The sequence below is a fragment of the Silene latifolia genome, chromosome Y (assembly GCF_048544455.1).
Source record: "Silene latifolia isolate original U9 population chromosome Y, ASM4854445v1, whole genome shotgun sequence".
NCBI lineage: Eukaryota > Viridiplantae > Streptophyta > Magnoliopsida > Caryophyllales > Caryophyllaceae > Silene > Silene latifolia.
In genome coordinates this window covers 255277125-255289739 of record NC_133538.1, presented here as the reverse complement: position 1 = coordinate 255289739, position 12615 = coordinate 255277125, and the positions used below count along the sequence as shown (strand labels likewise).

Genomic DNA, 12615 nt, shown 5'->3' with positions numbered 1-12615 from the left:
CAGTCGATTAATCCTAGCATGTGAGATTAGACTAAGTCGGTGAACAAACAATTTAGCACTCAATTGGGTCAAAGTTGGAAGTTAGATTAATTACATGTGAATACCAAGTAAATAAATCATACAAGATAATAAGTAAAGAACAAAAAAATAAATAAATAAGTTACAATTGATAAACTTGAATTTACATCATAAACATGCTCAAAATAATTTGAAAGAAAATAATAAATAAAAAGAAAAATAAAAAAATAAAAAATGGAAAATATGTCGAATTAAAAGTGATAATGATACGTGCATTTTGTATAATCTTTTTAGCCTATTTTAGCACGTATTTCTATGTACTTTCGTATTGTTTATATTGCATTTTGCCCCCGAATTGGCTACTTTGGTTCGTCTTACCCATTTTGTAGGAATGAACGTAAAAGTAGTGGAATCGTACCATTTTCGTCCCTTATTGCATGCATTTTGAGGAGACGGGATTTTCAGAGTGAGATCTTACATTGGGATGCGTGAAGGAACGGTCTGCGGAGCAGTCGGTCACGAGTTTGAGCTGTTTCGGAGGAAGAATACTCGATCGAGCTGTTTATTGGTCGATCGAGTGGTTTCTATGGCTGGAAATGGTCGATCGAGTAGTATATTACTCGATCCAATAGAAATGGAATTAGGAGTTACTCGATCGAGTAACAATTCTTCTCGATCGAGTAGATTACTTGGAGAAGTACTCGATCGAGCTGTTTCAGACTGCTCGATCGAGTAGTTTTGTCTTTCATGGGCTTTAATTAGTCCGTGAACTTGTTTTTAGGTTATGGACTTAGTAATTTTTCTATTTAAATGCATAATAACTAGGTCATTAGCATTCAGTTTTTATCTTATCATTTTCATCTTTCACTGTAAACATTACGTTGCTTTCTCTCTTTCACTGTAACTTTTGCTTTCGGATTTTCTCACTCGGATTTATTTGTTCTTTACGCCGGATTCTTGTGATTATAATCCCTTACTCTCTTTTATTCTTAATCTTTGATTTATTCATCTTAATTACTTGTTGGAGTTAGTGTCCTCCACAATAGTGCGTTAACATATTAAATCTCATTAATGGAATATCATCAGATATTTATTTATTTGATGCTCGTCATTTGATTAACGTAAATCGATAACGGTTGGCTGACTAGAGTTTGACGTTATTGTCGTGAGACGGCGGTGATCAACTGACCCCTTTCGGTCACACCTAAAGGAACGAACCCCAATAGACAACTAATTAATTGTATGAGATACAATTTATTTAGTCCCTTGATTTGTAGACTAAAAAGTTAGTCGATTATTTTTAGAGAGATTTCAAGTTGTGAACTCGAGGAGCGGCAGTTATTATTTAATTATGCGATAATTAAATAATAAGTTTTAGGAAACGGGTTTTAGTTAATTAACTGTTAATTTACTAAAATTGTACTAATTGATTAATCTGATTAATATTAGTACGTAAATAATATGTGTAGTGGAACACGTATATTTACGGAGTGAATTGGACGAATTAATTATGGAAGTATTTAAACATGATACGATGTTTAAAATAAAAATTACACGGATTTGTGTGACAAATATAAGAACCAACATGGACCCGTAAATGGTCAAGTGGACCGTGTAAAATAAGAGTAGTGAATGATTACTCACATAATTATTTCACCTTATTTTGTGTACTACCATAATTTATCTTATGTAAGAGTTTACATGTGATGTAAGATAAAAACATAAGACAAAATTTCTCCACTCCGTCACTCCACCTCCACCCGCCACTTCCCTTCCTATATACTCCATCTATTGTTCACAATTTACACTACCTCACTTATTCACTCTACCTATTTGCATGTGAACAATTTTTATTCATCTCTCTAAAATAATTATTAATCACTACTAAGTTGTTAGTATACATACATTAATATTTACTAAGAAAGTTAGTAAAGTTACAATATTATCAAGGGTATAAAATTAACAAGTTACTAGTTAATACTTGTTATTATTTTGGGTTAGTTCTTGGGTGCAACAAGAAGGAGATCTTCTAGTTGAAGATTTGCAAGGAGGATCTTCCATTTGGTTTAAGCTCAAGAACAAGCTAGTAAGGTGAACTAGTTTGTGCCCTTTTTACCACAAATTCAATGTAAGGGAATTGTTTTTCCTTATACTTTCTTTTCATGCTTTCATATTAGCATGCATGTTACATAGATCACCTAAATGACAATTTATGAGATAAATTAATTTTATTAGAGAGTCTAATATGGATCTATGATCTTTCAAGTGGTATCAGAGCTTAGGCTTGTAATTTGCATGTTGATTTTAAGCATTTTAATGAATTATGTGATAATTTATAAAAACTCAAAAATTGTGTTAGAAGAGGTTTTAGCACGAAATTTTTGGGACATGCATACCTACTGATCTCAAAAGGTTTGTGGAATGTTTTTGTGATTTTTGAACTTATTTTGCTATTTTTAATGTTTTTTTGGTAGAAAACCGAGTCAAAATGCCGTATTTTAGTTAAAAATTGACTAAAATTAGTTAAATGTTGATTCGGTACATGGATCTCTTATGGTAGTTCATGCATGTTTTCTACTGATTATATGCAAAAAGTTGAAGGTTGGTTCGAATTTTTTGCATGTTTATTGATTTTGGAGTTAAAAGTCGATAAAAGTAAAATTAATTAATCATAATTTCGAAATTTTTGATTCTGCCCATGATAAATTTATGTACATTTAAGAATATTATTTAAATGTCAAAAGTGATTTTGCATGTGTGGTTTCACTTTGTTTTGATGTTTATTGGTTTTAGTGGTTAAAAACCGATAAATATCGATCTTTTTCTTCACAAAATTTATCCGGATTTTTTGGGCAATTTTTCTGACATTTTAGTGTTCTTGGGAGGGTTCCAGAATACTAAATTTTTTTTTTCCAATTTTTTGGATAATATTTCAATTATTTTGGATTTTTACTTATATATTATGATTTTATTGATTAAATTAGCAAAATATCACCAAATCAAACTAATAATTTATCATAAAATTAGTGAGGACTAATTTTAAGGTTCAAAATAGTTTGGACAATTATTTTGGACTTAAATGAGATTTAAGAGTTAATTATTTATTTTTACATGTTAAAAATCGATTAAATCCACAAAAACCGAGATGGATACCAACGAATGATAGATAGGGCGATTTTGGCATCATTTTACAGCATTTTAAGCATATTTATTTAAGTTGAATGAATGATTGTCATTTATTTAAAGTATTTATCTTGTTGTACCTAGTATGGCCTAGTTAATTTTAATCGTTATTACTCGAAATGAATGGGAATATCGATTTGTTTGTAATTAAATACGATCTCGTATCGTAGGTTTGTAATTAATTAATAGTTTTATTTATTTTATTAATTAATGTATAATAGGAATAGCTATGTAATTCATTTGTAATAGTTATTTTTACCGGCGTTTCCAAAAGACGGATTACAACGAGACAGAGTCTATTTTTGGAAGGTGTTCCAAATCCCACAAGGAAGAGCCACTTATGGAATGAAGAGGCAAGGGACCAAGGAGTTGGTTTACGAAATGTAATAGACTAGTTTTTATTAACTAGGTGGCCATACTAGGATTTATTCATATGCTTACATGTTTGCTTGTTTTATTTTCGCGCATGCCAAAATCGCCATTCACATGCATTTTATTTTCGCGGTTGTCAATTCACGTCATTTACATTCACCGAATTAATTAACTTATAAGGAATTTATGACTAAATTGACAAGATCTCTCACATAACTAAAATTGAGATTAGCCTTACCAATTAGTAACACCTATGAATCTCTTGTTCATTAGAGCCACGCTCGCACAAGCGGGGTGTTCTCTTTTTACCTTGGGTAAGTAGGGTGGTAAACGGTTATCACACGCTAAAATTGGTTGGACTCAACGGGATATAAGACGGTCTTGTGTTCCGGGGCTAGTAGATGAATTTGAGGAAATTAAATCGACCAAGAGTTCTAGAGGTAGAATTAGTCAACGTGACTTACCGAATTTACGCAATTATGGGATGTTTCGCCCAAGCGATGCTCATTTTTGTTTAATATTTGGGTCTTGGAATCATTTATATAATTTAGTGGGAGGTCATTATATAAATGCTAAAACTTGCTAAACATGTTTTTAAAAGTAATTTTTTAAAACAATGAATGTTAATTTTTCCTTTTTGTTGTAGCATTTTAATTCGCAATGGCAACTTCATCAACTCCATCGACTACTTCACTAGGCAAATATTCATGGCTAAGGTCCATAATGGACAAATGTATTTTAAAAGATGACGGTAGTAACTTTCTTGAATGGGAATCCAACATCAAAAGTGCCGCGTTGTCCGACAATGTGCTCACTTACTTGACCGATGCTCCTCCAATCGAGTCCGGTGCAAGAGCTTCATCGGCGGTGCGGACCGCCTATGATGACTATGTGAGGATGTTGAATGATATCAAGAATGTGTTGATATGGTCAATATCCCCAAAGCTCAAGCTATCATGCATTTCTTTAAATGCTTATGAGATTTTCACTCGTATGATTACTATGTTTTCACAAACACCAAAAGTCCGTCAATACGATGCGGCGGCACGCTTTTTTGAAGCTAAGCTTGAGAGGGGCCAAAAGGTTGGTCCACATGTACTCAAAATGGTCGAATATGTTTACATCCTAGAGCGTCTAGGGTGTAAGATTCTTAAGACTCTTGTGGTGGATCGTATCCTCCACTCACTCCCCACCAAGTTTGCCCAATTTAGGGTAAACTACAACATGAATGACATGGATAAGAGTTACCATGAAATTCATGCAGTCCTCACCCAAGCGAAGAGGGATATGGAGGCTAGTGGGAGTAAAAAAGGGGATGTATTAACCATGAAGTTAAAGAACATGTCCCTTGGATTCAAAAAAGGAAAAGGGAAAGAAAAGTCCCAATTCAAGAAATCGTCAAAGAAAATTGACAAGGGAAAGAGGAAGGCCGTTGTGAATGGCAATCCCAAGGCAAAAAGTGTCAAGCTCTCCGAGGCCGAATGTTTCCATTGTAATGGGAAGAGGCATTAAAGGAGGAGTTGTCCCAAATACTTGGAGGATCTCAAGGAAGGGCGTGTGACGCCTATTGGTATGATTTCCTCTCTCTGTGTGATAGACGTTAATTATGCTTGTACTTCCACTTGGGTACTTGATACCGGATGTGGCTCTCACCTTTGTAACCATTTGCAGGGTTTAAGGGACGTGCAAGCACTAGCAAAAGGTGATGTGGATCTCCGCATGGGCAATGGAGCTAGAGTAGCCGCCGTTTCCGTGGGGACCTATGTGCTCACTTTAGCTAGTGGTTTAGAGTTGTATTTACATAAGTGTTATTTTGTACCAACTTTAACGAAGAACATCATCTCCATTTCCGCGTTAGACGCGGAAGGCTTTTGTTTTATGATTAAGGACAAGTGTTGTACTTTTTCTTTTAATGATGTGGTTTATGGCAAGGCCATTTCAATTGGAGGCATTTATATTTTAAATGATGTTAATGACGTTTATCATGTGGAAACTAAAAAGCTCAAAACGGGTGATCCAAACGAATCCTACCTTTGGCATTGTCGTTTAGGCCACATAAACGAAAGACGCATTAAGAGACTTGCTTCATCAAAAGTGCTCAAATCATTTGGTTTTGAATCTTATGGTACATGCGAGTCTTGCCTTCTAGGCAAGATGACTCGTGCACCTTTTGCGGGAAAAGGGACACGAGCTAGTGAGGTTTTGGCTCTCATACATACGGATGTATGTGGACCATTAACCATCACCGCTAGAGGAGGTTTTCATTACTTCATTACTTTTACTGATGACTTAAGTAGATATGGGTATGTCTACTTAATGAAGAACAAAAGTGAAGCCTTTGACAACTTCAAAGAGTTCTAAAAAGAAGTAGAGAACCAATTGGATAAAAAGATAAAGACCCTACGGTCCGACCGTGGTGGTGAGTATTTAAATAATGAATTTGATTCACACCTAAAAGATTGTGGTATAGTATCACAATGGACTCCTCCTGGCACACCACAATTAAATGGTGTGGCCGAAAGGAGAAACCGAAATTTATTTGATATGGTTCGTTCAATGATGAGTCTAACTGAGCTTCCTAGTTCATTTTGGGGTTTTGCCCTCTTGTCTGCAGTATTTTCACTAAATCGAAGCCCGACTAAAGCGGCCGATAAGACTCCATATGAGATATGGATAGGGAAAGTCCCTCATTTGTCATTCATGCGTATTTGGGGTTGCGAAGCATACGTTAAGATCAAGTATGACAATAAGCTTGCACCCAGGTCTGACAAATGTCTTTTTGTAGGATATCCAAGGGAAACACGTGGCTATTACTTCTACAATAAACACGAGAACAAAGTGTTTGTGGCTCGTGATTTTTGTCTTCCTAGAAAAGGAGTTTATTTCTAGGAGACAGAGTGGGAGAAAATTTGAACTTGAAGAAGTTCGAGAGCCACAAACCGAGAATGAGGTAGAGGAGAACGTGGAGGATAGCATTCCCTCTTCCTCTGAAACGGTAATTATTCCTAGAAAGTCAAGTAGGATTTCTAATCCACCTGACCGTTACCTTGGTAACATCGAAGAAGATGGTGTTTTGTTACTTTTTGAAAGTGATGAACCCACTACCTACAAATCGGGCATGTCTAGTCTCGACTCCTCGCTTTGGCTAGAAGCCATGCGATCCGAAACGAATTCCATGTACGAGAACCAAGTATGATACTTGGTGGATTTACCTGAGGGAGTGCGACCCCTTCAGTGTAAATGGATATATAAAATTAAGCTCGGCGTGGATAAACATGTGGATGTTTACAAAGCTAGATTGGTGGCAAAAGGTTTCACCCAAGTTCATGGTTTACACTATGACGAAACCTTCGCTCCAGTCGCTATGCTTAGGTCCATTAGGATAATCTTAGCGGTTGCCGCATTTCATGATTATGAGATTTGGCAAATGGATGTCAAAACCGCCTTCTTGAATGGGATTCTAGAAGAAGAGGTGTACATGATACAACCTGAAGGTTTTGTGGATACATCTAACCCTAAGAAGGTGTGTAAGCTCAAGAAGTCCATTAATGGTCTTAAGCAAGCATCTAGGAGTTGGAATCATCGCTTTGATCATGTTATTAAATAATATGGTTTCACTAGAAGTGTGGAAGAACCGTGTTTATACATGAAGTTTAGTGGGAGTAAGGTTGCATTCCTTGTCCTATATGTGGATGACATATTGCTCATTGGGAATGATTTTCCATCACTCACTTCCGTGAAGGAGTGGCTAGGGAAACACTTCCAATGAAGGACTTGGGAGAGGCACAACGAAACTTAGGTATCCGGATCTATAGGGATAGGTCCAAGAGGATACTAGCATTGAGTCAAGAAGCTTATATTGACAAAGTTCTTGACCGGTTCAATATGAAAGACTCCAAGAGAGGATTTCTACCTATGGGCCAAGGGATTACTTTGAGCAAGTCACAGACTCCCTCCACCCCTAAAGAAATCGAACACATGAAGACCGTCCCTTATGCTTCCGATGTTGGGTCTATCATGTATGCTATGATTTGCACTCGTCCCGACGTTGCGTATGCCTTGAGCATGACAAGTAGGTATCAAGCCAAGCCTGGTGAGAGTCACTGGATAGCCGTAAAGAACATCCTTAAGTACTTGAGAAGGACTAAGGATTCGTTCTTAGTGTTTGGAGGAGAAACTGAGTTGCATGTAAGAGGCTACACGGAAGCAAGTTTCCAAACCGATCGGGATGACATGAAATCCCAATCCGGCTATATGTTTATGATAAATGGAGGAGCTGTTTGCTGGAAGAGCTTCAAGCAAAGCGTTACTGCGGATTCTATAACAGAGGCTGAGTACCTTGCAGCGTCTGAGGCTGCAAAGGAAGCTGTTTGGATTAGGCAATTCATAGAGGGGCTAGGAGTAGTCCATTCCGCCAAAGATCCTATCACTCTATATTTTGATAACAGTAGAGCTATTTTTCAAGCCAAAGAGCCTAAATCTAGTAACAAATCTAGACACATTGAAAGGAAATACCATGTAATTAGAGATTATGTGGAAAGGAAGGAAATTGACATTTGTAAGGTTGGGACAGATGATAATATTGCTGATCCTTTAACCAAGCCTTTATCAAAGGCTAAGCATGATGGTCATGTCGTCTCTATGGGATTTGAGACGAGTACCAGATTTTCTTTAGATTATGGATATGTAATAATTGGATAGTGTATCTTTTATTATATATATGATAATCACATTCATTGTTTTCGTATTCATTCTTTTATGAATCTTTTATTTAGTGTGACTAAATTTTAATACCTTGTTTATCTGAATAAATTGTGGAGACAATGCTAAACACTATTCAAGTGAATAAGATAAACATTGTATTTTGTCCGTAGTCACTTAATGAGGTGACGTCTCGGAGTGACTAGATTGTAAGTCGATTGATGGTTGTTCAACACCATAAGGTCATATGTGATGACTGGTCGATTACATAAGCAGAGTGTGTGACACTTTGCCGGACAGTGACCATTTAAAGAGTCCCTAAGTTCTATTATAGACGCCTGGTCGTGGCAGAGATCTCTAAGATGTTCTAATGAGTCGATTCTTTAGACTGGAGACTATTATCTGAGCAGGTGCAGTTTCCGAGTGACTTTAGTTTTTGTCCTAGGTCGTGCCGTGAAAGGAGGCCAAAAGGGCATTTACTAGGTCATGGTGAGCTGTATTGTGCAATAGGATAGATAGGGCATACAGGAATTGTCCACCCAAGGTGGGTAACTATATCTCAAGGCCACTCGAGGAGTTAATGACTACAAATGCGTGGCCACGCTCGGAAGTAATCTGTGAGAGATTTTTCCGGTCAGGTAGTCACACTCCCGATCGAGAAAACCACTCGCGATGTGTTCATGTGCAAGTGCGACCTGAAAGACACCTTGCATTGAGTGGGAGATTAAAACGGACAAGAGAATTGGTAGCGCACACCTTGTGTCGGTCAAGTGGGAGATTGTTGGAGTTAGTGTCCTCCACAATAGTGCGTTAACATATTAAATATCATTAATGGAATATCATCAGATATTTATTTATTTGATCCTCGTCAGTTGATTAACGTAAATCGATAATGGTTGGCTGACTAGGGTTTGACGTTATTGTCGTGAGACGGCGGTGATCAACTGACCCCTTTCGGTCACACCTAAAGGAACGAACCCCAGTAGACAACTAATTAATTGTTTGAGATACAATTTATTTAGTCCCTTGATTTGTAGACTAAAAAGTTAGTCGATTATTTTTAGAGAGATTTCGAGTTGCGAACTCGAGGAGCGGCAGTTATTATTTAATTATGCGATAATTAAATAATAAGTTTTGGGAAACGGGTTTTAGTTAATTAACTGTTAATTTACTAAAATTGTACTAATTGATTAATGTGATTAATATTAGTACGTAAATAATATGTGTAGTGGTACACATATATTTACGGAGTGAATTGGACGAATTAATTATGGAAGTATTTAAACATGATACGATGTTTAAAATAAAAATTACACGGATTTGTGCGACAAATATAAGAACCAACATGGACCCGTAAATGGTCAAGTGGACCGTGTAATTAAATAAGAGTAGTGGATGATTACTCACATAATCATTTCACCTTGTTTTGTATACTACCATAATTTATCTTATGTAAGAGTTTACATGTGATGTAAGATAAAAACATAAGACAAAATTTCTCCACTCCCTCACTCCACCTCCACCCGCCACTTCCCTTCCTATATACTCCATCTATTGTTCACAATTTACACTACCTCACTTCTTTACTCTACCTATTTGCATGTGAACAATTTTTATTCATCTCTCTAAAATAATTATTAATCACTACTAAGTTGTTAGTATACATACATTAATATTTACTAAGAAAGTTAGTAAAGTTACAATATTATCAAGGGTATAAAATTAACAAGTTACTAGTCAATACTTGTTATTATTTTGGGTTAGTTCTTGGGTGCAACAAGAAGGAGATCTTCTAGTTGAAGATTTGCAAGGAGGATCTTCCATTTGGTTTAAGCTCAAGAACAAGCTATTAAGGTGAACTAGTTTGTGCCCTTTTTACCACAAATTCAATGTAAGGGAATTGTTTTTCCTTATACTTTCTTTTTATGCTTTCATATTAGCATGCATGTTACATAGATCATCTAAATAACAATTTATGAGATAAATTAATTTTATTAGAGAGTCTAATATGGATCTATGATCTTTTAATTTAATTATTATTTCATCAAGCTTAATGTTTGTTTATTCTTGGTTGTTAGTTTTGACAATATCAATAGCATGAGTAGCTAATTTGTTTCAAGTTAGGATTAGGGGATCTACGGTAGAAATGTGACGATATAGTAAATAGGTTAGATGAGTTATTTGTGAGACTCTGTCCCCATAGAAATATAACTGTATTTACCGACTTGGTTGAGTGCACGCTTCTGAGTTATCCTTTTAATCTGGTTAAATTTAATCCTAGATCGGAAGATTGGAATAAATAGGCCTGTTATGAACAGTAGACTACCCTGACGAGGACGAAAGTTAAGTTAGTGGGAATCTAGGGTAGAAAGTGGACCTGAAGTACCTTTCCATATCCGTCTCGCAGTAATTTATCTAAGTTGTTTACAGTTGAGTCACTGGACTACCGTAGTGAACCGAAATCCTGACATGTCCCCTCTCTATTGATAGTTTATTCTCATTTTCTATCTTTATTGCTCTTTCCTTGCTTCTCTTCCTTTAAATATTTTAGTTTAGAAAACCAATTACAAACCCCCCATTTGTGACCAAATAGACGGACTCTCACAGATATCTTGCCTCCCTGAGGAGATCGACCTGACTTCCCTAGCTATATCGTTAGTTGAGTTAGTTATTTTTGATAGGTATATGACAGCCCTATCAAATTTTGGCGCCCTTGCCGGGGAGGCAATTGCCCTATCTGTCTTTGTTTCGTTTATTTTATCCGTCCCAGGGAATTTTTATTCCTTGAGGCATTTCTTATTCATTTTATTTCAGTGTTGTGTATGCCCAGGTCAAACAGGTTGGAGTTAGTTTCAGCTGATTCTAAGCCAAAGAGACTGTTCAGGCATAGACTCCATCTGCAAAGGGAATCACGAAAGGAAGACTTGAGTACTTTCGAACCAGAGCTTTAGCATTTCCTATTTACAGAAAATCCGTCTTTTGAAGAAGACACTTTCAGTTATGTAAACTAACCAGTAAAGATGTCGAATATTGCAAGTCAATCGGAGCCTAAAGCATCATCTATTCCCAAAGGTTTCAATCTCCAGACTGAGGATGGAAATACGTTTGACATCCGTCCGTCCTATATCAATCTGGTGGAGAGAAATCTCTTTAGAGGTGTGGCAGGTGAAGACCCGAGGAAGCATATGGAGGTCTTTACGGACTACTGTTCTACTATGCCCGCCATAAAGGGGGTAACTTAAGACAAGATTAAGGAGGTGCTATTTCCTTTTTCTTTGACTGACTCAGCCAGGGAGTGGCTGACTGATTTGGACCGCACGGCCGCAGGGGTCATAGACTGGGAGACCCTTGCTCTTTCTTTTTATAAGAGATATTTCCCTCCGCAGCGCACTAATCAGCTGAAGGCAAAAATCACTAGTTTCAAGCAGGCACCTGATGAAACTTTCTATGAAGCGTGGTGCCGTTTCAAGATGTTGGTGAGGTCTCTTCTTCACCATGGTTTTGATTCGTGGTTTCTATCCAACCAGTTCTACAATGGGCTGTACGATGATCACAGAGCCATACTTGATGCATCATCCAACGGAAGATTCCAAAAGAACACTGACGATGATAAGGGATGGGCCCTTATTGAAGAGATGGGGACCCACTGTGTTGAGTATGGGAACCCGAGGGATGGTATTAGAACAGTTCATGCAGTCGATAAGCAAGTTGTGGCTCAGCTGGAAGCCATGAATGCTAGGTTTGATAAGTTGGAGCTGCATTCTGCTGGAGAGCCTCAGACGGTTCATTTGCTTACTAGAGGAGAAACCGTCACATGTGAGAGGTTTGGGAGCAACGACGGTCATACTGCTGTTGGCTGTCTTACAGGGAAAGAAAAGGTCCTTGCTTTTCAACAGTACAAGTAAGGAGGCGGTTCTTATTACAATCATCAAGGGGCAGTCCATCCTAATTTGAGGTGGACCAATCAAAATGTGCTTAATCCTACCCCTCCACCGCAGCAGCAGCAACCATATGTCCCTCCTCACAAGGCTCAATAAGGCTTTCAGAAGCCTCCTTCCTTTCCTACACCTAATCAAGGTGCATCATCCTCAGGTGGGGTGAGCGAGTTATCTGAGTTAAAGACAATGCTGCAGTCTTTGACAAAGCAATGGCAACTAAGTGACTAACAGAAAGATGCATCCATCAAGTCACTTGAAATTCAAGTTGCCCAGTTAGCCGCGAACCAATCTACAAGGAAGCAGGGTCATTTACCGTCACAAGCTGATAAGAATCCATATGAGACGGTAAATTTAATTAATTTGAGGAGCGGTCGTTCATATGAGGGACCGGAATTGTTGAAAT

The 12615-nt window shown here is 37.3% G+C and overlaps 1 non-coding gene across 1 annotated transcript; it reads right to left on the bottom strand.

Annotated features, from left to right (window-relative positions):
• Nucleotides 1-11670: 11670 nt before the first annotated feature.
• On the bottom strand, nt 11671-11776 carry LOC141636793 (small nucleolar RNA R71). The gene has a single exon (XR_012541378.1). It is a non-coding gene; the product is annotated as a small nucleolar RNA R71 (small nucleolar RNA).
• Between the last annotated feature and the right edge of the window lie 839 nt (nt 11777-12615).